We start from the raw sequence: 24,874 nt of genomic DNA, 5'->3' as shown, positions 1-24,874 counted from the left end.
CTTCATAACTGGCAAGAATGAAATGTTTTTAAGCCATAGTACAGATATCCAGATCCTATTTTTTTAAACATTGTCTTCTATACTAGTCTTTTGGTTCCTAAATCTAAATTTCTCCATGTCTTTACTCTATTGTAAGGGACCATATTTAGCATTCTTCTCACCTAATTCCTAATATAGTGCATTGAAACTGGAAGTGGAAAGATCATAGGACCAAGAATCAAATTTTCTACAGAGGAAGGATGTGAATCTTAGTTTATCTTTATTTTCCTTGGGATTGATCATAATTACTTGAACTGTATAGGTACTTTTAAATGCTTGCTGAATGTTGTTGAATGAGTTTATTTAAATGGAATAGATCATATTTATCTTTCCAATAGTTTGAATCATTTCCTTCAAGAAGCAAGTGCAGTTTATTAAAGATACTGATGAAATCAACATGAAAATCTTATGGGATTTCTATTCACCTACTGCTAATATTTCTATATTGCATTGCTGTTTCTGCTTTGAATGGTCTTTTTTTTTCTTTCTAATTCTATTCTCAGCCAATTGCTTAAAAGTGATGAATAAATCGAAAGATACTAGTGGCTTTCATGTCCTGATGTATACTATATTGTGCTATTCTTAACTAATTTTCTCAACTCATAGTTTGTGGTACCCAGGGTGGGTGGGTTGGCTATTAGTATGAAAGAGGGAGAGAGGGAGAGAGGGAGAGAGGGAGAGAGGGAGAGAGGGAGAGAGGGAGAGAGGGAGAGAGGGAGAGAGGGAGAGAGAGAGAGAGAGATTTTTTCCTTCTCCCAATAACTATTCTTTCAGGATCTGGATTCTTCAATTCCCTCCCAAACCCACTCAACTGAATGGCTCCAAACTAGCTTGTTATTTTATATATAAAGCAAAGTTTGTCCAGGTTTTTTTGACCAATCATAATATATGTCCATATAATGTCTTTTTGCCCAGTGATAAATATTTTGTTACTTTCAATGAAATAAAGTCATATTTATATCTAGTCTACACTTTAAATTGATTAGCTCAAGCTGTGTGGTTCTTCTGTGAAGAATCTGTCATATAACAGGAGTGATTGCTATTTACTAACTGGAAAATAGGTAATCATATTTTAAAGGAACATTTCTTAACTGGTTTCTTTATCAGAGCCATCCATTTGTATTGAATCATATTTTTTCTTTTAAAGAAGATCAATTTCTGAACTAGTTAGAGAAGTTATAGATAGCTACATATCAGAAATATGACAGCATCAGCATTAAATTCATCTCAAGGTGCAACCCTACTACAGGGGCTATGGTAGTTGTTACCTAAGTGAGGGGATTCTGTTACCCTGAAACTCTACCATAGAAGAGTTTAGGTGGTGCAATGGAAAGTGTGCTAGGTCTGGAGTCAGGAATAACTAAGTTCAAATCCAGCCTCAGACACTGTAACCCTGGGCAAGTCACTTAAGCTCTGTAGACCTCAAGTGATAGGGAAATAATAGTGCCTACCTTTCAGAGTTGTTAGAATCAAATGAAACAATATTCGAAAAGTACTTTGCACTAAATGTGGGCCATAATGGGTAATTATTAAATGCGTATTTCCTACCTCCTCCATATTATTACAGCCCTTGGGAATAGGGAGTGTGACATGGTCCCACCCTTTGTTTTGAAGATGAGGTGGGATTGGATTTCAGGGAAAAATACATAGGATGGAGGTGCTGGGAAGGGAGTAATTGGAAGGAGGTAATGACAGGATCATTGATAACTATTATAGAGGTAAACTATATTATTAAATAGAAAGGTAGAATTTCAATGCCACAAAAGCTTGTGTTTCAGTTTTAGTTATTGTATTATATTTTTTGTTCTTATATTAAAAAAATTAAATAGTTTCTTTCACAGAACATCAAAGCTGGGAACTGTGCTTTCTAGTAAGGAAGATTGCTTCACAGGATCATTTTCTGACCATTTAGAAAGAGTATTTTTCTCTACTGACTTCTTTGCTAATTTGTTTCATAATTATATGAATTTCAGATGGATAATTTTTTTAAAGATCTTGGACTATATCCATTAAACCTATTCATGTGATATACTACCATGGGAAAACCCTTTAAATTATATAATTTATTGCCTCTATATTTAGAGATCAGAAAGACAAAGAAACATCTTGTTTTCTACATTAACCAATAAACTCATCCAATAAAAAGTTTTTAAGTACCCAACAATGAGTAAATTACTTTGTGTCAGCAGGAAAAAAACTTCTCTACTGAATTACAGTTTAGAAGAGGAAATAAGACAAATAGCTAACCAGGTGAAATTTAAGGAAAGCACCAAATGTTTGGAAGCTTACAAGGAAGGAAGGAGTGTAACTACAAGAAGTCTTAAGTCTTGCTTTTGCTCTCCTCATTCAACTGGACATACAGTTTCCTAAGTTTCCAATGAACTCTTTGAAGTCCAAAATGAATGGTTTTTTCCCCTCTGTCTTCATCCTTCTTGACTTTTCTGGATTCTTTGATTTCTGTTAATCATTCTCTTCCCCTAGATATTCTCTTTCTTTTTGTTTTGTAACATTACTCTGTCCTGGTTCTGTTCCTACATGTCTGATTACTCCTCAGTCTTCCTTTTATGCATCTTTCTCCAGTCTCTATCTACTAACTCTCAGTGTCTCCCAAGGCTGGGTTTGGATCTTCTTTTATCTTTCTCTTCATTATCTCTAGCTAGTGATCACAGCAGTTCCCAATGATTCAATTTTCCTCTCTATGCAAATGATGCTAATATTTAATTTATCCAAATGAAACTTTTCCCTGACTTTCAGTCTTTGTTACCAATATTGAATTAATTATTTAGTAGAAACCTCAAATTTCATACTTCCATTGATGTGTGAGGTAGGACCAAAATCAAAAGGAATATAGAAAATTGGGAAACAATTTCTACTAGTGTTACTGACAAAGGACTCTTTTCTAAAATATATGGACAACTGGGTCAAATTTATTAAAAACAAATAAATAAGTCAATCCCCAATTGACAAATGGTTGAAGGATTTTGCAAAGGAAATTTGCAAAGGAAATTGCAAAGGAAATTCTCAGAAATCAAATCTATCTATAGTCATATGAAAAAATGCTCTAAATCACTATTGGAAGAGAAATGAAAATTAAAGCATCTCTGAGTATCTCCTCACACCTCTCAGATTATCTAAAATGACCAGAAAGGATAATGATCAATGTTGGAGGGGATGTGGGTAATCTGGGACCCTAATGTATTATTGGTGGAGTTGTGAACTGATCCAACCTTTCTGGAGAGCAATTTGGAACTATGTCCAAAGGGCATAAAAATGTGCATGACCTTTGATATAACAATACCACTATTGGGTCTATATCCTGAAAAAAACACATCAACACAGGTAAAAAATCCCACATGTACAAAAATATTCACAACTTTATTTGCAGTGGCAAAGAATTGCAAGTTGAAGGAATGCCCATCAATTGGGGAATGCCTGAACAAATTATGGTATATGTATGTGATGGAACACTATTGTTCTATAAGAAAACATTAGGGATGGGATTTCAGAGAAGTTTGGAAAAACTTGCATGAATTGATGTTAAATGAGATGAGCAGAACCAAAAGAACATTGTACACACAAACAGCAACATAGGGTGATGATCAACCTTGATGGACTTACTCCATGAGTACAATGAACAAGGACAATTTTAGGGGATCTCTGATGGAGGATACTACCTGTATCTTGAGAAGGCACTATGGAGCTTAAATGAAGATGAAAGATTATTAATTTCAATTTTAAAAGTGTCTTATGTATATGTATATATAATTTTACTATCTCTAATATTTTCTTTTTGATCTGTTTCTTTCACAACACAGTCAATTTTGATCTATGCATAACATGGATACAGATATAACAACTATATCAGATTCTCTTCTGTTAGGAGGAATAGAAAGGAAGGGGGGGAGAGAGAAAATGTTATAAAACTCAAAGCCCTGCAAAAATGATTGGAAAAACTATATGTATTTAATTGGAAAACAAATAAAATATTTATATGGAAAAAAGAGGAAAAAAGAATGTAAGATTCTTGAGGAAATGAAATATTTTCCTTTTGCATTTAGTATCCTCAATACTTATCACAGTTCTTAGCATACAGAAGGAATTTAATAAATTCTCATTGTTACTTTCAAGATATTTCTAAACCAATCTGCCTAAACATTGATGATCGTTCTCACTTTCCTGATTCCCCTGCCTCTGGAGCTTTGGAATTTGTCCCTGGTTTCACCTGAATTCTGTAGAGCAATTTTCAGTTTATTGTGCCCAGAACCAGTCCCCAAAGTCATTTACTAACATTTTCCAAACCAATGATATGCTTTCAAGTTCTCTTCTATCAAGTTCTCTTCTATCCCCCTCTCCAAATTCCTCTTTCTCCATTAAAATATAAACTCCTTGAAGACAGGAACTGTATTTTTTTCATTTGTTTATATCTCCAGCTCTTTGCACAGTTTTGCACAAAGGTGCATTTATTAAATAAAGGCATTTCACAAATAAATATTTTACTATTTATTCATTCTGATCCTGTCTTTACCTTGCTATTCTCATAATTAGATAACAAGTACTCTCTATCTCAAGATTGTTCTTGAGATTTTAAAACTTGTTAAAATCCAATAGAGATTGTTCTCCATAGTCATCCAAGAATAAAAAAACTCACAATTATAACATTGTTTTAAGGTTTACAACAACCTGTCACATAGAAATATTTGACAAAAGAGAAAATAGGCTAAGAAAGATTTTTAAAAGTTTTTATTCATGTTTAGTTTTCACATCACAATAATTTTCCATGATTTCCATTTTTCATTCTTCCAAAGGGTTATCCATGTGACAAATAATGTTTTTTAAAGGTTGAAATCAGTATAGGTGATCAATACTTTGACAAGTCTGAAAATAAGTTCAGTGTATATATTGGTCACTTTTAATCCTCCCATCTTTGCAAAAGAGTAGGGTTATTGTGTCGTCTCATAGCTTTTCTGTTATGCCATGCTTATTCTTTTTTAATTTTGTGATATTAACTTGTTTTTATGTGTGTTTATACGTGTGGTTTGTGCTTTCTGGGTTATACTGTTGTAATTGTATATATTGTTTTCTTGCTTCTTCACTTGACATCAGTTCATGTGGATTCTTTTCATGGTTCTTTATAATCATATCCTATTATATTAATATATCACAATTTGCTTCATCATTCTTCAATTAATGAGTACCTACTTTCTTTTCAATTCTTTACTATTGGAAAAATTACCACTATGAATATTTTATTACATATGAATACTTTCTTCTTATTAATGACTTCATTGAGATATGAGCCTACCAGTGGAATCTATGGGTCATAGGTTATGGATGCTGTAGTTATTTTCTTTGCACAATTCCAATGTGCTTCCCAAAATGGCTATTCTGAGTCACAACAATGTAATAGTATTCCTGTCTTTTCAAAAACTGTTTCACATTGACTCTTCCAACTTTTTCTCACCTTTACCAATTTGTAAAACATAAGATAATACCCCCAAACCATTTGGACATGCATTCCATTAATTATTTTTCATTTGAACCATTATTTTATATGATTACTTAGAATATTCTTGAAATTATTATTTTGAGAATCGTTCATTGATTTGGAATCATGCCCTAAGGATAATTAAACTGTGCATACCCATTGACTCAGCAATACCACCTCTACCTTTGTTTCTCAAGAAGATGAAAGAAAAAGAAGAACAAAGCACTATAGGTATAAAAATATTTCCAGCAATTCTTGGTGATGGCATTGAGGGGATATCTATCAATTGGGGAATAGGTTCATATGTTGCATATGATTGTGTTGGAATACTACTAGGCTTTAAGAAATAATGAGAAGTATGGTTTCAGATAAACTTGGAAGACTTATATGAATTGATTGAAAGTGAGTAGGACAAAAAGAACCTCACATACAATAACAGCACTACTATGATTTAGTTATTCTACACAATACAATGATCCAAGGCAGTTCCAAAAGACTCGAGTTAAAAAACGCAATCTAACTCCAAAGAGGGAACTGATGAACTCTTGAATGTGGAATGAAGTATATATATTTCAATTTATTATTTTTATTCATCTATTTTTATTATTAATTAGAATATTTTATGTTTGATTTTTAATTTCATTTTTGCAACATGGCTAATATAGAAATGTTTGCCTGACTTTATCAGTATAATGAGCATTGTAATGCTTGCCTTCCCAATAGGAGGTGCTGGAGGGAAGGAGAGAATTTGGAACTTAATTTTTTTTTAATGCTGAAAATAAATAAATGATATACATATATATGACCATGTATATACATATGAATGTATGTAAATATATATATATATATGAATTAATGAAAGAAAACTCTTCATATGCTTTGACCACATATATTGAGGAATTGTTTTTGTCCATATATATATATATATATATATATATATATATATATATATATATACATATATATGTATATATTAATTATTTCTATAGCTTGGATAGCAAACTCTTTCTGAGAAATTTCAATATTTTTTACACTTAATTTCCTTTTTATTTTAGGTGCATTCATTTTGTTTGTGCAGAAGCTTCTTAGGTTCGTATAATAGAAGATATTATCTATTTGGTCTTTTGTAGTTGTTTCTATTTCTTGTTTGGCTAAGAATGCATTTTCTACCCAGAGGTATGGATAGATGGTCAAATTTTTGTTTTTTTTTTCATAGTGTGATTTTTAAAATTAAGATTGTGTTTCTATTTAGAATGCAATATAGGATATAATGAGGTATTCATGTAGACCCATTTTTCTGCCATATTATTTTCAAGTTTCTCAACAGTTTTTTTTAAATTAAATACAGTTATCCTAACTGATGCTTTCCCTCTTATCAAAAACTGGGCTTTGAATTCCACTATTTCTAATTTTCTTTTGTTTAGTCAGTTCTATTAATCTAGTTCTGAATTTTTTTTAACCTGTATCATATGGTTTTGATGATTGAGGCTTATAATATATTTTAAGGTCTAGGAATGCTATTTCCCATTTATCTGTACATCTTATTATTTTCATTGATGTCTTAGATCTTTAATTTTCCAAATGAATTTTGATATTATTTTATTAACTAATATAATACACCCTTTTGATACTTTGTTTGACATAACTAAATTACATTTGGTAGTATTGTTGTCATTTTTATTATATAGGTGTTGATCAGCCACAAACATTAAAAACTTCTTCAACTATTCAATTTATTACTTATTTCCAAAAACATGTCATTGAATTTATACAAGTATTTTCTGAACTTTAATAGAATGATTACCAGATATTGTATGCATTTTACAGTTGAGATTTCCCATTCTTTTATTGCCTCTTGGGTTTTATTTACATAGAAACACTATTGATTTTTGAGGGATGATTTTGTAGCTTGCAACTTTGCTGAAGCTATAAATTATCTTTGGTGATTCTTTAGGATTTTTAAACTAAACCATCATATCACTGGCAAATAGGAATAGTTTCATTTCCTCTAAACTTATCTTTTAAATTTTGAATTTTTTTTTATTTTTTTACTATTGCTAGCATTTAAAGAATGATATAAAAATAAAGTGGGGAAAGTAAGCATCTTTGATTAATATTCACAATTATGGGAAAAGTTTTCATATCCCTACTAAAAATGAAATTTGTTTGTTTTGGTTTTATACAGATGATTTTACATTTTAAAAGTATTTTTATGTCCTTATTTTGTAGGATTTTTAATGACAAATGAGTGATATTCTCTGTCAAAGTTTTTTTTTTCCCCTGAATAGAGACAGAGATATGGACTTGAATCTTTCTGTTTTTAATATATTAATTTTGTTTATTGTTTTCCTAACATTTCCTAACATTCCTAACATCCTTGCATTTCTCATATAAATCCAACATGATCATAATGAATGACTTTTTGGATGAGTCATTATATCTGTTTGACAGTATTTTATTTAAAATTTTTGAATTGATATTCTTAATGATATTGATATATATATATATATATATATATATAATTAATTTTTCTGTATTTTATTCTTCCTAGTATAGTTGTAAGGCCTATATTTTTATCATAAAAGGAGTCTGGTAGGGCATTTTCCTTCTCAAGTTTTGAGACTAATATGTGTAATAGTGGTAGTAATTGCTTTTTAAAAATTTGAAAGAATTCTGTGAATTCATCAGGACCAAGACTTTGTTTCTCTGGTATTTCCTGTTCAACTATATATTTTTTTCTTTTTCTTAGACTGAATCATTTGTGATATCTATTTTGTCTTATTAGTTTGCATATTTTATATTTTTGCTATTATCTTATTTCTTTTTAGTTTTCCAATATTTTTATGATTTTATTATGATTTCACTTTATAAATTTGTTGTTGTATTGGCTTGATTTTCTGCCCTCTTTTTTAAATCAGATTGGTTAAAGGTTTATCAATTTTATTAATCTTTTCAAAGAATTAGCCTTTAGTTTTCTTTATAATTTCTATGGTTTCTTTGATTTCTAGTTCATCAATTTCTCCTCTAATTTTTAATGTCTCTTTTTCAGTGTATATTTTAGGCTTGCTTATTTAATAGCTTTCTAGTTTTTAAAGGTCATGTGCAATTCATTTTTTGCTTTGTTAAAATAGGTTTTTAGGGAGCTGATATCAACGCTAAAATTGAGGACTAATTTAACTCCCTTAAATTTCAATATATTATTTCATTATAATTTCTCTCAAATAATTATTATTTCATTGATTTGTTCTTTAGCTTACTCATTATTTAGGCTTTCATTTTTCATCTCTATTTGGGTTCATGTCTTTTGTGTGTGTGTTGTGTGTTCTGATTGTAATTTTTATCACTTTATGGTACATATAAATACATATATATATGATATGTGTATATGTATATGTAGAGAGATATACTATTTCTACTTTATTACACTTATTTGCATTCATTTTACTTTGCTTTCATCTGTAATAAATTTTTTTTCTAAAAGTTTCACAGTATGTAATATATTCTATATATATTTTATGTACAAATATATTCTGTAGCAGTCCCCCTTTCTAACATACCATATGTCTTACAAATCTTTTACCTTTTTCCAGGAATTTGTTTATCTTTCTTTCAGACTTGTCCAGAATTGAAAGACATTGAAATCTCCTGTGAGAATTTTAATGCTAGATCTTCCTATAATTCAGTTAATTTTTCCTTTATGAATTTAGATGATAAAGAAATTAAAGCACACAAGTTTCCTGTGGCTATTGGTTTATTCTCTATGATTCCTTTCAGCCATAGTGCAGTTTCCTCATTTATTTTATGGTGTGAATGTTTGTTTTTGCTTTCTCTAATACTATTATGGCAACTACTGCTTTTTTGGATTTTCTTGCTACATATTAAATTTGGTCTCATCCCTCATTTTTATTCTGTGTCTTTATTTTAGATATGTTTATTATAAGCAATGGATTATGGGATTTTGTTTACTTATCCACTTTGTCACTTTTTTATTTATCAGATTGTTTAAACCATTTACTTTTGAAGTTATAAGTTAGAGTACTGATTTTCTTTGTCCTGTTTTCCCCAAGTTAAGATTTTTTTAAGAAATCTGTGAACACAGTACTATTTTGCTTCATCTATTTTAAGGCAATAACTTAATCTTTTTTTATATTTTTTTCAAAGCAAATGGGGTTAAGTGGCCTGCCCAAGGCCACACAGCTAGGTAATTATTAAGTGTCTAATGCAGGATTTGAACTCAGCTACTCCTGACTCCAGGGATGGTACTCTATCCACTGTGCCACCTAGCTGCCCCAATAGGTTAATCTCTTTTTAAGGCAATCTTATTCACATGGTTCTCTTCCCCTCAACTCAAGGCCCACATCTACCACCTTCCCTTGTTTTAGAGCTTTGCTTAATTTATTTGGAAAAATATTAATATTTAGAGCATCTTCTTGAGGAAACATATAAGTCCTTTGTCCCATCCCCATACCTTATCTCACATCAGAACAGGTGTAAATATCTTCTGTCTTCAAAGCAAAATGAAAATCTCTCACACACACACACACACACACACACACACACACACACACACAAACCCACAAGTTCTGCAGGGTTGGAGGATTGCCATTCATGCCTGGCATGGATCCACCTCCTGTTTTTATATGCTTTTTATGCAAAGTAGCTGCCATCTTCTTTGCTTTCCTGGAAAATTGGGCATCGAGGTCTTGGAATATTGGGGCAGAAACAGCAGCAGAAGCATCAAGAGTAAACCAGTTAAGAGAGGATTTCAGGATGAAAACATCTCCTTGGTATTTAACCAATTGTATTCAGTGCAGGTTAAATGTGAAATACCTCATGAGCAGCCTTGTTGCAAAGGGCATAATTGGCTTAAATATTATTTTCTCGATTGTAATCATACTATGATTCTTTATTACTTAGTTTTTCCTTTTTGGTGTGGGAATACAACTTTCTTTCCATGTTTGATTAAAATCTGTGTCTGGATAGTTTCCCCTTCCCACTCCTACTATCCTGGGGAGAACTCTTAGACTAAAGCCAAAAAATAGAATTATTCCATGTGATTCTGACATGAGAATGGAAGTGAATCTCAAGGATTCCAGTTTTCCTATTGCAGATACAGACGACTTCAGAGAAATGAACTAAGGGCAAATAGAAGGGGCACAGAAAGGACAGGTCTACTGTTCTATAAATTTTATAGGAGGAATTGAAGAAGAGGGGGTGATCAGATAAGAGTTACTGTCAATGTCCAAGCTAGTGAGAATGAGGATCTGAATTACAGTAGAGTCAATTAGGAGAAGGGGGCAAATTTATTCATATTTTAGAAATATAAATGACAAAACAAGTCAGATTGAAGGAGAGGAGTGAGGAATGAGTGAAATTCAACATAAGTGGTTTCAAGAATGGGTGACTAGTATGCAGTGTTCCTATTAACAATGCTCTGTTTTTGTTTTCAAATCCCTTCACACAATTTCTTAATCTTTACCTCCCTTTTTGTACTCTGTGATCTAGCAAAACCAGCCTCTTTGTTGTTCCTTGCATGTGGCACCCCATATCCCCACCGTCATTTGAACTGGATGGCTCTCATGTCTGGAAAGTTCTTCCTTCTCCTCTCTAACTCTCGATTTCCCAGGTTTCCATCAAACCTCAACTAAAACTCCATCTTCTACAAAATGACCTTTCATTTCCTAGTTCTCAATATTAATGTCTTTAGTATTAATGACCTCCTTTTCTGTGATCATCTCCAATTGACCTGTGTATATTTAGCCTAGTTGTTTTTGCCATCTCTCCCATTAAAATGTGGGCTCCTTTAGGGTTAGGATTACTTTTTGTCCTTCATTATATCCTCAGTGCCTATTAGCATAATGACTGGCACATGGTAAACACTTAATAAAAGTTTGTTTACTTGACAGGAAAGAAGTTAAGAGAAGGAATAGGTTTAGGGGGTTAAAGATGATGTGTTAGGTTTTGGATATACTGAGTGTGAAGGGCCAGTGACATATTTAGGAAACAGGAATTTAAAGGTAGAGTTCAGAAGAGAGTTTACAACTGAAGATGTAGATTTGGGAATCATTTGCCTGGAGGTAATAAATCAAGTTTGTGAGAGTGAATGAAATCACCATGGGAAAAAGAAAAGAAAGGAGAGGAGGGGGCCAAAAAATAAGACTCTGGAAAAAGAGGAGCTGAGGAAAGAGAAAGAAAAAAAATGCCGCCAGGAAAAAAAAGTTCAAAAGTCTTTTTAAGAAGGGGTAGACAATTGTCAGGTGCTACAGAGAAGTAAAGATGTAAAAGGAGGTCTAAGAAAGAGTCTGCAAATTGGGAGATCATTGGTCATCTCTGAGAGTGTCGACTTTAGAAGAATTCTGGGAAAGGAAACCAGACTGAAAAGGGTGGAGAGCAATTATATCATGAGGAAGATGACAGAAAATGTAAAGATCTAATTTGTTAGGATTCTTATGAGAGAGAGAGAGAGAGAGAGAGAGAGAGAGAGAGAGAGAGAGAGAGAGAGAGAGAGAGAGGAAAGTAGTTTTAAGGTGTAGTAAAATCAAAGGGAAATTTGTTTTTAAAATACTATAGCATGTGTTCCCAAAATCCAGATCAAAAATTTGAAGTTTCTTACTTTTAAATCAACTCTCTGGCTTATATTTTTGCCCTGTGCAAATAATTAGGAATTTCTGAAGTTATCATAAATCTAATTACTCAGTAGGTCATTCTTTTAAAGACCCAAGTTAGGAACAATTTTGAAATAATGAGAAACTTAAAGAATAATTTAATGAATGAATGAATGATCAAAAAGCAATAATTGATTTACAATGTGCCTAACTCAGTAATCCACAGTAAAGCAATAAAATACAGTCATTGAAGTTATCCCCATTTATATTCTTTTAAGGTTCTAGGGCATCCTTATTCCAATTTCCACTCTCATAGACAATATTGGTCCTAGAACCAGTCTGTATATGCTTCCTTAGGGTTTTAAGGCTACCTTTGAGGAATCAAGAGGGTATTCTAATATTCTTAAGACCAAACTAATATACTTACCCTCCAATATGATCAATTGAGAATTAAGAGGCAGTTAGTTGGCACAGTGGATAGAGCACTGTCCCTGGAGTCAGGAGTACCTGAGTTCAAATCCAACCTCAGATACTTGATAATTACCTAGTTATGTGACCCTGTGCAAGTCACTTAACTCTGTGGTCTAGCAAAAAAAAACAACCCAACAACATTTCAGAAGGAGAATCAGTTTAGTCAGGTAGCTTTGAGAAGAGGCTTTTTCTAAGATGATATAAACCTTCTAAAACATTCACCCCCTTCCAAATTCTGTGATATACTCTCCTACAATTCCATATTAATTCTAGGGAAAAGTTGATTCAAACTTAAATAGCACATGACAAGGGGAAATTCATAGTTTTTGATTGTTGAAATCATTTTTTTTCAATTTTGAGAAATACTTTGGAAATTCATAATATATTTGGGTCCAGTCTGACTTTGACCCTTAGTATAGGCATTGCTTCCAGCTAATCCAGTACTGCCAGAACACTGATGAAAAGTCCATTAATTTCTGGAGTCTTTCAAAGTTCAAAAAGTCTTTCTCCAGGCAAAGGATTGAAGGTTAGGGGAAATCCAAAATCAGTATAACCAATGACCAATAACTTCTTTGGGAGAGATTAAGAAGGAATTCTCTCTCCTCATTTGCCACTCACTGGAATCTCTATTTCCTATTCTACCTAGCTCCATGTTTTTTGAGACACATAAGGCATGCTGAAATCACTCAACCAATTGGAACAGAATTCCTCTCTGGTGGCATTTCAAATGACTTTCAAAGATGTTTTAAGTTTAATCTAAATTCTTTGATTAATAGGTAGCGTGGTTTCAACAACACTATTAGACTGTTGAGTTCAGTCCTATCTCCCTTCTCCCCTTGCCTAGAATAATTTGTTCTTCAAAAATTCATAACTCTTAATAAGAAAGGCTATGACTCAGGAAAGGCTCAGTCACTTTACAACTGAAGTAGGAAGTTGGAAATATTAGAGCCAATCTCCTGCTTCTCCATTACTATATCACCTAGGTTTCTGCAATGCTTCAATAGACTGGATATCCTTTGTCATTGCTCTGCTTATCTCATTTGTCTCTGCTACTTGGCAAAAAGATTAAAACCATTTCTGCAAATATTATCTTTCCTTTGGAGGTAGTTATTCCCACATCATTAATATTTACAGATGCCTTTTTTGCTCCATGAAGCCTCCATTTCTCTCTACTAAACAATAGTTGTGTCATGGGCATATGAACTATAGCAATTGTTGACTTATGTCTTCCAATTCATGCTTGAGCTCTGGACCCAAGTATCTTGAAAAACGCCATCTTTCCTTATAGGACATAACTAATATGATGAGAGACCTATGAATATTTCTAAGCAAAGAGGAAATAAAAACACATGGAGTAAGGTCAATGATGAGTAAAAGAGAAGAGATAACTGATCAATTTATATGCCAAGAAAGAATGATGGGAGCAATGATCTTAGAAAGACAGAATATTTCTTCTGGGACAAAAAGAAAAGGTAGAAATGGAACAAATTTTGAGATAAAGGAAAGGGTAAAGGAGCCTCAGATATGATAGGCTGGAGCTCAAAGAGGTAAGGTAATCTGCAGAAAATGGAAGGGAGGTTGTAAGGGTCTCATATTGAAATGGTTATTTCACATGAAAGTGTATCTTTGAAGCTATTTCTTCCTCTTATTATAATTCTGAAGTGTTTCCTTTGGCTTAGAACCAGTTACCTCTTTGTCTAATATATGGATATGGTGATTGTCATATGTTCCCTTCACCCATAATTCTGTCATACAGTCAGTGGGCTGGAGGATGTAGAAAGATCTCTATGTCTATTCCTAATTTTCTCTTCCCAACTCCCACTCAGAGGCCCAACTACACTTACACCATTCTTTAAAAAATGACTTTGAACTTTTAAAATCCGACTAACCTCAAGACACAGAATATTAATTTTGAGAAGACTCTGTAAGATAAGTCCACTAGTGAGGTTTATAATTAGTAAGAATTTAAAACTCCCTGTAGTCACAATTCCCCTTTTTTTTCCAGCAATGACTGACATATAAGCAAGGAGAAGAATAATTTTCTAGCTTTAAAAATAGCAAAGAAAATAAGAATCATGACTTTCCAGACTATTGTTTTACAGTTACTCATTAAAGTACATGAAGAGAGGTTAATGCAGTGTCTTTGAGGGAAATCCATTTTTAGGTCTGGAATCAAAAAATGAAAGTGATACCTAGCAAAATTACTTAATGGTTGTCATAAAGATTGGCAAAGCTACATGGATAGTCAATACTGAAACTTTGGGGAAGGCAGCACTTCCATGTAACTCCATGGTCTATTGTTGATGTTTAATGTGACAGGTTTGGGAACTGAACTTTTAAATTCAATAACCCAAATGTGCTAACTAAACTGACAGGAGATTGATTTGTAAACCACAAAGACCAATTAATTGATTATCATGAAGGATATAACTTGGCTGAGAACTGGGACTAGTTAATTTCAGATAACTCTCTTTGTGGGTAGATGCACTAAGGAGTTCACATTAGAATCAAGAAGTTATTCAGTGAGCATGGGATTAGAGTTAAGGTAAATGGGTGTTAAACATCTTTTCTAACAAATTTGAAAGCTGAAAAATCTTTATTCAACAGCAGGAGTATTTAAGTCTAAAAAAATGAGATATGCTTGAACGTACGCATCTTATCCAAGCAGTACTAGAAAAAATAAATTTGGCTCATGAGGATCCCAATCCTTCTAGGGGCTCTTGGGTATCACTACCATATACATCTCTCAGGTTGACATATATTTTTAATCAGTCTTCTCCCCCCACCCCAATTGTTCGCTTACCTAGGACACAGAGGGAGACCATTTAATCTCATTCAAAAATTAAACCCTCAAATCACACAGTAGGATGATTAATCTTCAGAAAATTTCTTATAAACAATGGATTTCCATCCATAGTATCTTAAATTAAAGGATTATTGAATTTCAGCATTAAATGGAACCTCAGACAGTCATTTATTCCAACCCAAACCTGGAAAGTTCCCAAAGAGGGTGACTATACTGAAGAAAGTCATTCCACTCTTGGACAGTTCTAATTATTTGGGAATTTTGTTTTCCTCCCACCCATATACACTAAGACTTAATTTATCCTTTATACTATTGCTCTTAGTTATCTCCCAAATATATCACAAAACATCTGTACAGATGCTTGAAAATTGTGTTCTTTCTATGTCTTTTATTTTCCAGGTTAAACATTTCTAGCTTCTTCAGTATTCTTATATTTCTTGGCTTCAATATTATTTATCATTGTTGTTCTATCCTTGAGGGATCTGAACGAAGAAATGAGGAAAACACTGAACGTTGAGCCATCCTTATTTTCAAGGCATTTGCAATTTTATTAACTGGTAAAAAATCTACCTGAATTTGCTAAAAATAAAAATAAATTATTTAAATCATTTAAATGGCTCAGATTAGGCACTCTGCTTCCCTCCTCCAACAAAATTAGGTTAATCTGGCACACTTTATTCATCCTAAAACTATGCTGGTTTTTTGTCATTCTCATTCATATCTACAACAATAAATTCTAGAATTTTGACAGGAATCCAAACTTAGCCCACTAACCCATGATTTAAAAGTTTTAGTATCTTACATTTTTTGATGAAAGAAACAATGTTTGCTCTTCTCCAATCCTGTGGTACTTCTCTCTCCTGTGTTCCATGTTTTTTTTTTTTTTCATATATCACTGCTAATACCTCAATAAGCATATTACCAGTTCTTTTGGTGCTTAATGATGTAATTTGTCTGGATCAAGAGACTTGAACTCATGAAGGACATCTAGGTGTGCTCTTAATATATTGTTATGAATGTTGAGTACCAGTTTTTTTCCAATAGCCATTTTGTTCTTTCCTTTTCAGAATAAATATCAGTCTCTTTGACTGGTAAAATAAAAACACAAAGTAAGAAAATTTGATATTCTTCTACACATTGTCAGATATCATTCTTCCATCTACCCTAAACATTGGCTATATGCCTTCTTTGAATCACCTCTTTTTCATGATGGTATATATACACCTATATACACAAATATAGGTATTATATATATATATATATATATATATATTATGTATATATATTTACATGTACATGCCAATATGTATTCTTGTATGTAATACCTGAATGTGTGACAGAAACAGGTCTGGACACATTTAGTTGTATACTGTTTAGTCATGTCAGTAGTGTCTGATTCTTCATGATCTCATTTGGGATATTCTTGGCAAAGACATTTAAATAGTTTGCATTTCTTTCTCCAACTCATTTTCACATGTCAAACAGGGTTAAGTTCTGTTGTCCAAGGTCACCCAGCTAGTAAATGTGCGAAGTCAAATGGGAATTCACAAAGATGAGTCTTCCTGACTTCAGTCTCAGGTCTCTATCCATTGTAACATCTATCTGCCCATATGTATGTGTGTATATGTGTGTGTGTGTCCATATATATGGAGATATAAATATTATATATATATATATATATATATATATATATATATATACACACACACACACACACATACACGTTTTGAGTTCAAATTCATTCTCAGAAACTTGCTAGCTATGTGATCTTGGGCAAGTCACTTGACCTCTATTTGTCTCAACTGTAAAATATCCATAATAAGCTATCTTTCAGGGTTGTTGTGAGGATCAAATGAGGATATGTTTAATAAAGTATTTAACAAAGCATCTGGCACATAGCAGATTCTATATAAATGTTTCTTTCCTTATATATATGTATATATATATATGTATATCTCTATATCTATCTAGATATACATATATGTATGTGTATATATGATACGTGTATATTATATATTACATATATTATATATATTTGGAAGTTTTTGTGCCAGAGGGTATATTTGGTCTTCTATTTCTCTTTCTTTGATACCAAAAAGCCTATGCAATCACTACAGTGCTATACTAATGGATATTTTGATGATCTTAGAAGAGCCATATAAAATAAATTAAAAAGTAAAGCAGTCAAAAGGGGAAGAAATAATTATATAGCATTAAATTTCTTTTTTAAATTTTTCTGGAGAAAAATATGTGAAAGTTTATTTAGTTTTTATTTTTCTCCAGATACATGTAAAATAATTTCTAACATTCATTTTTAAAACTGTGAATTCCAAATTCTCTCCCTATCACCCCATTCCCCTCATTGAAAAGGTAAGCAATTCAATTTAGGCTACACATGTGCAGTAAAAACCATTAAATTTTAATATAAAAATACTTTTCAAAAAATGTTTCAGTAGGAAGATGATAGGATTGAAGCTCATGTATATATACAAATCAAATTAAAGAGTTGGGGATGTTTAGCCTGGGGAAAAGAAAATTTCAGAGGAAAATGAAAGTTATAATTAAGTATTTGAAGAGCTATTAAGGTGGAAGACAGATGAGGTATGTTCAATCTGGTCCCAAAGAACAGAGTTATAAGCGAGGGATACCAGTGAGAAAAAATGACATCAGTAATCTGTTCTAAAACATAATGGGCTGAATGACCACTGAGAAAGGAGATGGAGAAAATTCTTACTCATATTAAGGTCATATTAGATGGCCTCAAAATTCCCTTCCAATTCTTAGGTTGTATGAGTCTTGGGATTTGAGGAAGTGGTCTATACTTAAATTTAAACAGCAGCCTTAGATTGAGATAGAAAAGTCAAAAATATTTGGGCTCACTCTCCTGCCTGAAAGTCATATGGACCCTGTCCTTTCACAACTGAGATATTAAATATATTTGTCAGCTTTAACCATGGTCCAGCAACTTTTATGAAAAATCAATTGGGTGTTGAGTTAGGTATCTAGGTTGACTTAGAGGAATGTCACAAGTTCTTAGAACAAGAGGGTTCTTGCACTCATTTTGAGAGAGAGAGAGAGAGAAAGAGAGAGAGAGAGAGAGAGAGAGAGAGAGAGAGAGAGAGAGAGAGAGAGAGAATCACCAGAAATACAGAGACAGAGAAAGACAAGAACACAGAGAGGGGAGAAAGAAAGACAGGAAAGAAAATGAGAGGGAGAAGAGGAGATAGAAAGGGAAGGGAGGAAGGAAGAAAAGAAAAGTAAAACATGAAAGAAAAATTCAGCCATTTATCTGATGGTGTTATTCCCATGACCCTCTAGGCAGCTTCTGGGAAACCAAAGTCTTTGGATTCTGGGGGGAGAAGGGGCAGCATAGCGGGAAGTTTGAAAGAAATACTGATGATTAGTTAAGTTTGGATGTACTTGGTTGGCACATTCATTCTACCACCAGAAATCATATGCTGATACTTGCCTAGCATTATGGTACACTGAAGTGCCTTGCTTATATGGGGGAAAAGAAACCAGTTCAAAGTCCAAGATACCCACAATATCTAGATCATTATCAATAATTCTATTTCCTATTGAATCAGGACATGGGGTGGTTCTGGAAAAGGCAAGTGAGAAGGATGCCTTGCATAGCATACCTATCACTATAATAAACATAATTGTGTTAGTTATAAAACTATTAATTTAGTTTTCATGGTTGTCTTCAAAAATCAAAGGACAACTATTATTATTATATACCTAACCCTCTATCATCTAAGTACATGTTTCGTATTTTGCTTATTAGTCCCATTTCTCTATCATGAGGTAGGAAGTATTCTTCTTATTCATTTTACTGGAATCATTATTAATATATAATTAATTAATTAAAAATTTAAGTCATTTACATTTTTAATAATTATTTTTATAATCCTGATGCTATTATAATATCAATTGTCCTTCTGGTTCTCCTCACTTTCCTTTTCATCAGTTAATGCAAGACTTTCCATGATTCTTTGAAACAGTTTTTTTCTCTTTTCAAACAGCATCATAGTATTCTATAACTTTATATACTAGAACATAGTCCATTATTCCTCAACTCATGAGCATTCCTTTATTTTCCAGTTTATTTTTTATCACTACAAAAAAAACTGCTATAAATATTTTTGACTTAAAAGAGCTTTTCCTTCTCTATATAGTTCTAGTGATGGTATGTTTAGATCAAAGAGCAGGCATTCTTTAATAACATTTGTTCATAATTCCAAATTGCCTTCCAAAATGTTTGGACCCCTTCACAACTCCACCTGCATTATATCAACATGCCCATTTCCCCATAATCCCTCAATTATCTGGAGTGTTTTTTTTTTCTTTTTTGGTTATCTTTGTAATAAGAACTTGTAAATATAGATAAATAGATTAAATGATAATTAGATAGCTAGATGGACAGGTAGATTAGATTTGATTAGATAGATAGACAGATTTTTTCCCCTTTGAGATCTATTTATTCATATCCTTAGACCATTTGTCAACTGAGGCAATCACTTTTGTGATTTTTATGAGGAAATGAGACCATCACAGAAACTTGATGCAAAGGTTTTCCCCTCCAGCTAATTGCTTCTCTTTTATCATTAAGCTGTATAGTAGAATTTTTGCAGTATTTATTTCTGCAATTTTATTTTATGCAATTGAAATTATTCATTTTCTAAGATCTTCTCCATCTCTTGTTTATAATGTGACCCTTTGAGCATCAATGAGCAGAGAGTGTATGACACCCTACTCCTAACCCTGAAGAAAAACTTTATAAACAGATAGCTTGAGTTAAATGTAAAAACAAAGAGGATGTAGGTGAAATTTTCAGTCTCTATTCAGACACCCCTGTCCTACTGCGTCTTTTGGCTCCCAGTATTTTCACTGGCTGATCTTTTACACCTGGTATGTTCTCACTTTGCATCTCCACCTCTTGACTTCCTTCAGGTGCAAGTTAACATTTCACCTTCTATAGGAAATCTTTCCTGCTGTTCCCCTTAATTCAAGTGCCTTCTTCCTATTGGTTATTTCCTACTTATCCTGTATATTGTCTGTGGATTTTCCATATTGTCTTCCCCCATTAGATTGTGAGCTCTCAGAGGATAAACTGTCTATTGCTTTTTTTTATGTCCACAGTACTCAGTATAGTGACTGGCAAATAGTAGACACTTAATAAATGTTTGCTGATTGACTGAATGACCTCTAAGGTCACTTTAAATCTCTGGTGACATGGTGTCATTGCATCCAAAAGACACAAAAAGTTTTGTCCATTGACTCTGTTTTTGTTTCAAAGGGAGAACAAAAGAAAACTAAAAACAAACAGCAAATGTGCAACTGTTTCTTTCTCCAGATATGAACTAGGAGAAGGAAGGCACAAGCTTTGTCGGAATTAATTGCATTGTGGTTAAGATTTTTCCCTCCTGTAGCTTGTGATCTCTGAAGCTCCACTCAGCATGTCATCTGTTCTTTCATCCTCACAGAGACAACCAACTCCTTTTTTCCTGTATGCAGCTCTGTCTTTGTCTTCTAATCTTTTTATGATTCTTCCCCCAATAAACTTCATTCAAGACCTACCAGGACCACCACTAGGAGATAATCATTTCAAAAGCATAGTGCCATATAGTATCTCTTCTACTTTTTTTCTGACTGGCCATCACTGCCCCCCAAAAACAAAGAAACAAACAAACAAATAATGCTGTTAGGATGAGAATCTTTCAGTGAGTCCTGACTTCTGGTTGAGGGCAGTACAGATGTTCACCCAGCAGTGGGTGTTGTCTCTCTTGATCTCATCATCGCCTTTGGATGCTTTCAGTCAGTAGAACTGCAGAGTTAACCTCTGTCCCAGAAAGACAGTTCCTTATCTTTCATTACCTTCCAGGCTCTTCATGTGAAAATCTCCCCATTGAACCACATGAAACACAATCTTGTATGGAAAAAAAAGGCAGTGGCCAGGAAAGTCTCTCCCCCACCAGGCAGTAGCTACACACAGCCAAGAAAGCCCTGAAAACCTGATTTGTAGCAATGTCATTTTCTCCTGCATTTAACAGACCTCTTTCCATGAGCAGAGAGCTCAAGATGGCTTATTAACACGGGCCATTTTAGCACTTCCTTCCTTATGCCATAACAGCCCCTTCTGTAAGGTTTCTCGTTAAGAGACGAGTGGCAGATATTGACAGACTGCAGAGCGTGGCTGTGGGCTTCGCTCATTAATTACACCCAATGGATTTGATCCAGTCTGAGATCTATTTCAATATGTTTAAAACAAAACATTATTTTAGATCTGTTGTTCTTTTTTTTTTGAAATTATTTTTCCACTTAGCAGACCTCTATTTTCTCTCCTGTTTCTCTCTCTCTCTCTCTCTCTCTCTCTCTCTGCAATTAAACAAGAAAGAAAACCCTCAAAGCAAAAGCAAAAATGCATAGTTAAGAAAAATAAATACCTATATTGCTCATGATCAAAATATATCTTCTGCCTTCTGAGTTCATTTTCTTTATGCTTGTAAGTGGGTTGGGTGCTTCCTCTTCTTGTCGATTATTGAACAGAGTTCAAGTCTTTCAAAGTTGCTTTTCTTTATAATGTTGCTGTCTTTGTATAAATTATTCGGTTTCTGCCTACTGAAGTTGACATTTTCAAAAGAATCACTTCAATCTTGCAAAAATGACTCTGTTATATTCCTAAATTATGAGCTCAGATTATAAAAAGTGAGAACCATCAGCTTTTATTTTTCCTAAGCATATAAGAAAAACTCCAGTTGGATGCCCTTCCCCCCTCTCATTGGGAACAGGAAAGAGTCAACTCCTGTTTCTCATGCCACCTCACATATCATGCCTGATGAAGTCAAATGCTTCCCTTCTTGCCCGCTGGGGCTAAGTTTTAAAGACCTGATTAATGTGAAACTGGCTTAAACCTCCAGGTCACAAAGGTGCCCTGAGTCTCCCTTTTGGTTTTTATGATGGTAAAGGCCTGGGTAAGTTTGGCTCAAGGTTTAATGTCAGAGTTATAAGCTTTGGGAGGGTTTTGTGACCACCTTCCATTGGTCACACTCCTATTCCATTTTCCTCAGAGTGCAGGAGAGTGGAAATACAAATCCAGGATCTAGTCTGTTAGTTTGTCTGTGGCTATGAGACCATCAAACAGACCCTGTTAGGAAATGTCTAATCAAAGTCCTAAGGTGAGATTCTACATGTTTAAGCAGGCATTTCCTCCAATTTCTTCATTTTCAGACTTCTAGAGAGATAGGAGAACCTCAACAAGCCCTCAGTAGTCTATATTTTGTGACTTCAAACTTGTACTGGTAAGGAGGGGCAGTTTTTCTTACCTGTCTCCCCCACATGTGCACACACTCCAAGTTCAAATGTCCACCCAACTAGACAGAATTAATGCACCATTAATAGGGTAGTTAGTGGTTTAAAGGTGTTGATACATGCAACAGTGGGGATTGTTTAGTCACACCATACATGCTGGGCTAGGGTTGGTGAGCAGGCAGGCCCCCTCAAGGCCTCTTTGCTATCCATACTGGCCAACTACAGCTTAATCTGACAAGGATAATGTGCAGAATGTAAATATTACCATTTGTTGCATGTCATCTCAGATCAGACACTAATTTGCAAATGTAATTTATCATGTCTAAAGAAAACCAAAATGACAGCTTTGACCAGTATTTGGTATCTTTGTGTTAACAATAACTCATTTCTGATTGTTATTGTTACAGGCGGAGACCATGTCTCAACATGTTCTAAGAGGAGCACGTGCCATCCATCCTGTTGGTTGCTGTGCCAAGACCTCTTTTCCATTATCTTTCAAAACATTTCCCTTCTTTTTCCTTGCTTTTTATCATGAATCGTGAGAAGTAAATGTTCCAAAGACTTTCCAGAATCTAGAGTCTAGAATAAAAAATGCTGGGTATGCTTACATCTAAGACTTGATAGAACTATTTAATTGAAATTGGGTCTCAGTTATGCTGCCTCTCCCCACATATGATGGTGGGCAGATTATTTTTAGTCAAATTAAAAGGACCAGAGTGACTAAATTGCTGAAAGGATGAATGAAGCCAGATGTAGATGCCCTGTATATGTTTATTTGTGGCACCACACATCAAGGCAACAGACTGGTGTGGTATGAAGTCAATTCCATCTTAAAAATATGTAAATGTCCACTTGTACTGGGCACTGAAGAAACAAAGACAAAAAATGGAACAATAGGACATTTCTCTTAAATAGAAAAAAAAGTACACAAATATTGCTTTTGAATTATGTCTGATCCTCCATGACTTCATTCTTGGCAAAGGAACCACAGTGGTTTTGCCATTTCCTTGTCCAACTCACTTTATAGATGAGGAAACTGAGGCAAACAGGATTCAGTGACTTTCCCAGAGTCACACAGTTAATAAATATTTGTCTGAGACTAGATTTGAACTCAACAAGATGAATCTTCCTGAGTCCATGCCCAGCACTCTCTCTGCTATGTCACCTAGCTGCCCCAGCACATAAGTACAAAAATACAAAGTAGAGTAATACAAGTGGTTTCAGGAGGGAACCTTCTATTAACAACTTGGAAGGGAAGGAATTCAGAAAGGTTTTTATGTTGGAAATGTCACCCAAGTTACCCTTTGAAGGCAGCAAGGGATTTTAAGAGGCAGGGGCAAGAAGTGAATGGGTTCAAGGCAGGATGAACCACTGGAGCAATGGTACATAAAGATGAGAGACACAATATCTAATATGAAGAACAACTAGCCCATCATTTTGATTAGAACAGAGAGTATATAAAAGAAAAGATATGGAGGTAGGCGATGAACCTCTGTTGTCAATGATGAAGGAAACTTATAGATAGGGAAACTTTCTGTTCCAGTGTTAGGTCACATAAAAAAGAATTATATAAATGCCTCAGGAAGGTTAGATTGGCAGCCAGACTGCATTGGGTTTTAAATGTTGAAGTAAAGATTTTGTACTTTATGATGAAGGTACTAAAAGAAGTAACATTCAAGGTTTTTGAGTATAGACAGAAGGGGAAACATCATTATGCTTGTGGTACAATTAGTGTGGAAGTACTGGATTTAGAGTCAGAAGATGTGGTTTCACAGATCCTGTCTCCACTGTTTGCTACTTATATGATCTTGGGCAAAAACATTTCATATTTTTGGATCTCAGTTTCTTCATTTTATCAGGAGGCTAAAACAAGATTATTATTAAGGTTACTTCTAGCTCAAGAGCTTATAATCTTAAATTAACCCATAGATGTGCCAATAAGCCCTGCTTTTCAATGAAGCAGGTATCTTTAGAATCTATTCTATCTGGGATATGGATATTCAAGCACTAATTCTGTCACAGAAGCAAAATCATCTGTCAGAGAACTTTGGACTGGTGGAGTCTCTTTGACTTAGAGAGTTTCCCATTGGTTTGCTGTTTTTTTTTTCCTTCTTTCTCTCATTACTTTGAGAGTTGGTGGAAGATTTTTCCTTAACA

At 33.7% G+C, this 24,874-nt stretch overlaps 1 long non-coding RNA gene across 4 annotated transcripts in view; it reads right to left on the bottom strand.

Moving 5' to 3' along the window:
* The window catches only part of LOC141489768 (uncharacterized), an 81,482-nt gene extending 58,699 nt beyond the window's left edge, over nt 1–22,783 (bottom strand). Inside the window, exons 1-2 of one of the 4 annotated variants that reach the window (XR_012468982.1) lie at nt 22,732–22,773; nt 16,209–16,494 (exon numbers count right to left, since the gene is read on the bottom strand). This is a non-coding gene — a long non-coding RNA (uncharacterized LOC141489768). Of the gene's footprint in view, nt 1–16,208; nt 16,495–22,731 lie in introns of all 4 variants that reach the window. The other 3 variants (XR_012468981.1, XR_012468979.1, XR_012468980.1) reach the window with 3 other exon arrangements.
* Between the last annotated feature and the right edge of the window lie 2,091 nt (nt 22,784–24,874).

Source organism: Macrotis lagotis, chromosome 5 (genome assembly GCF_037893015.1).
Source record: "Macrotis lagotis isolate mMagLag1 chromosome 5, bilby.v1.9.chrom.fasta, whole genome shotgun sequence".
Classification (NCBI taxonomy): domain Eukaryota; kingdom Metazoa; phylum Chordata; class Mammalia; order Peramelemorphia; family Peramelidae; genus Macrotis; species Macrotis lagotis.
This window is presented reverse-complemented; position numbering and strand designations above follow the sequence as displayed.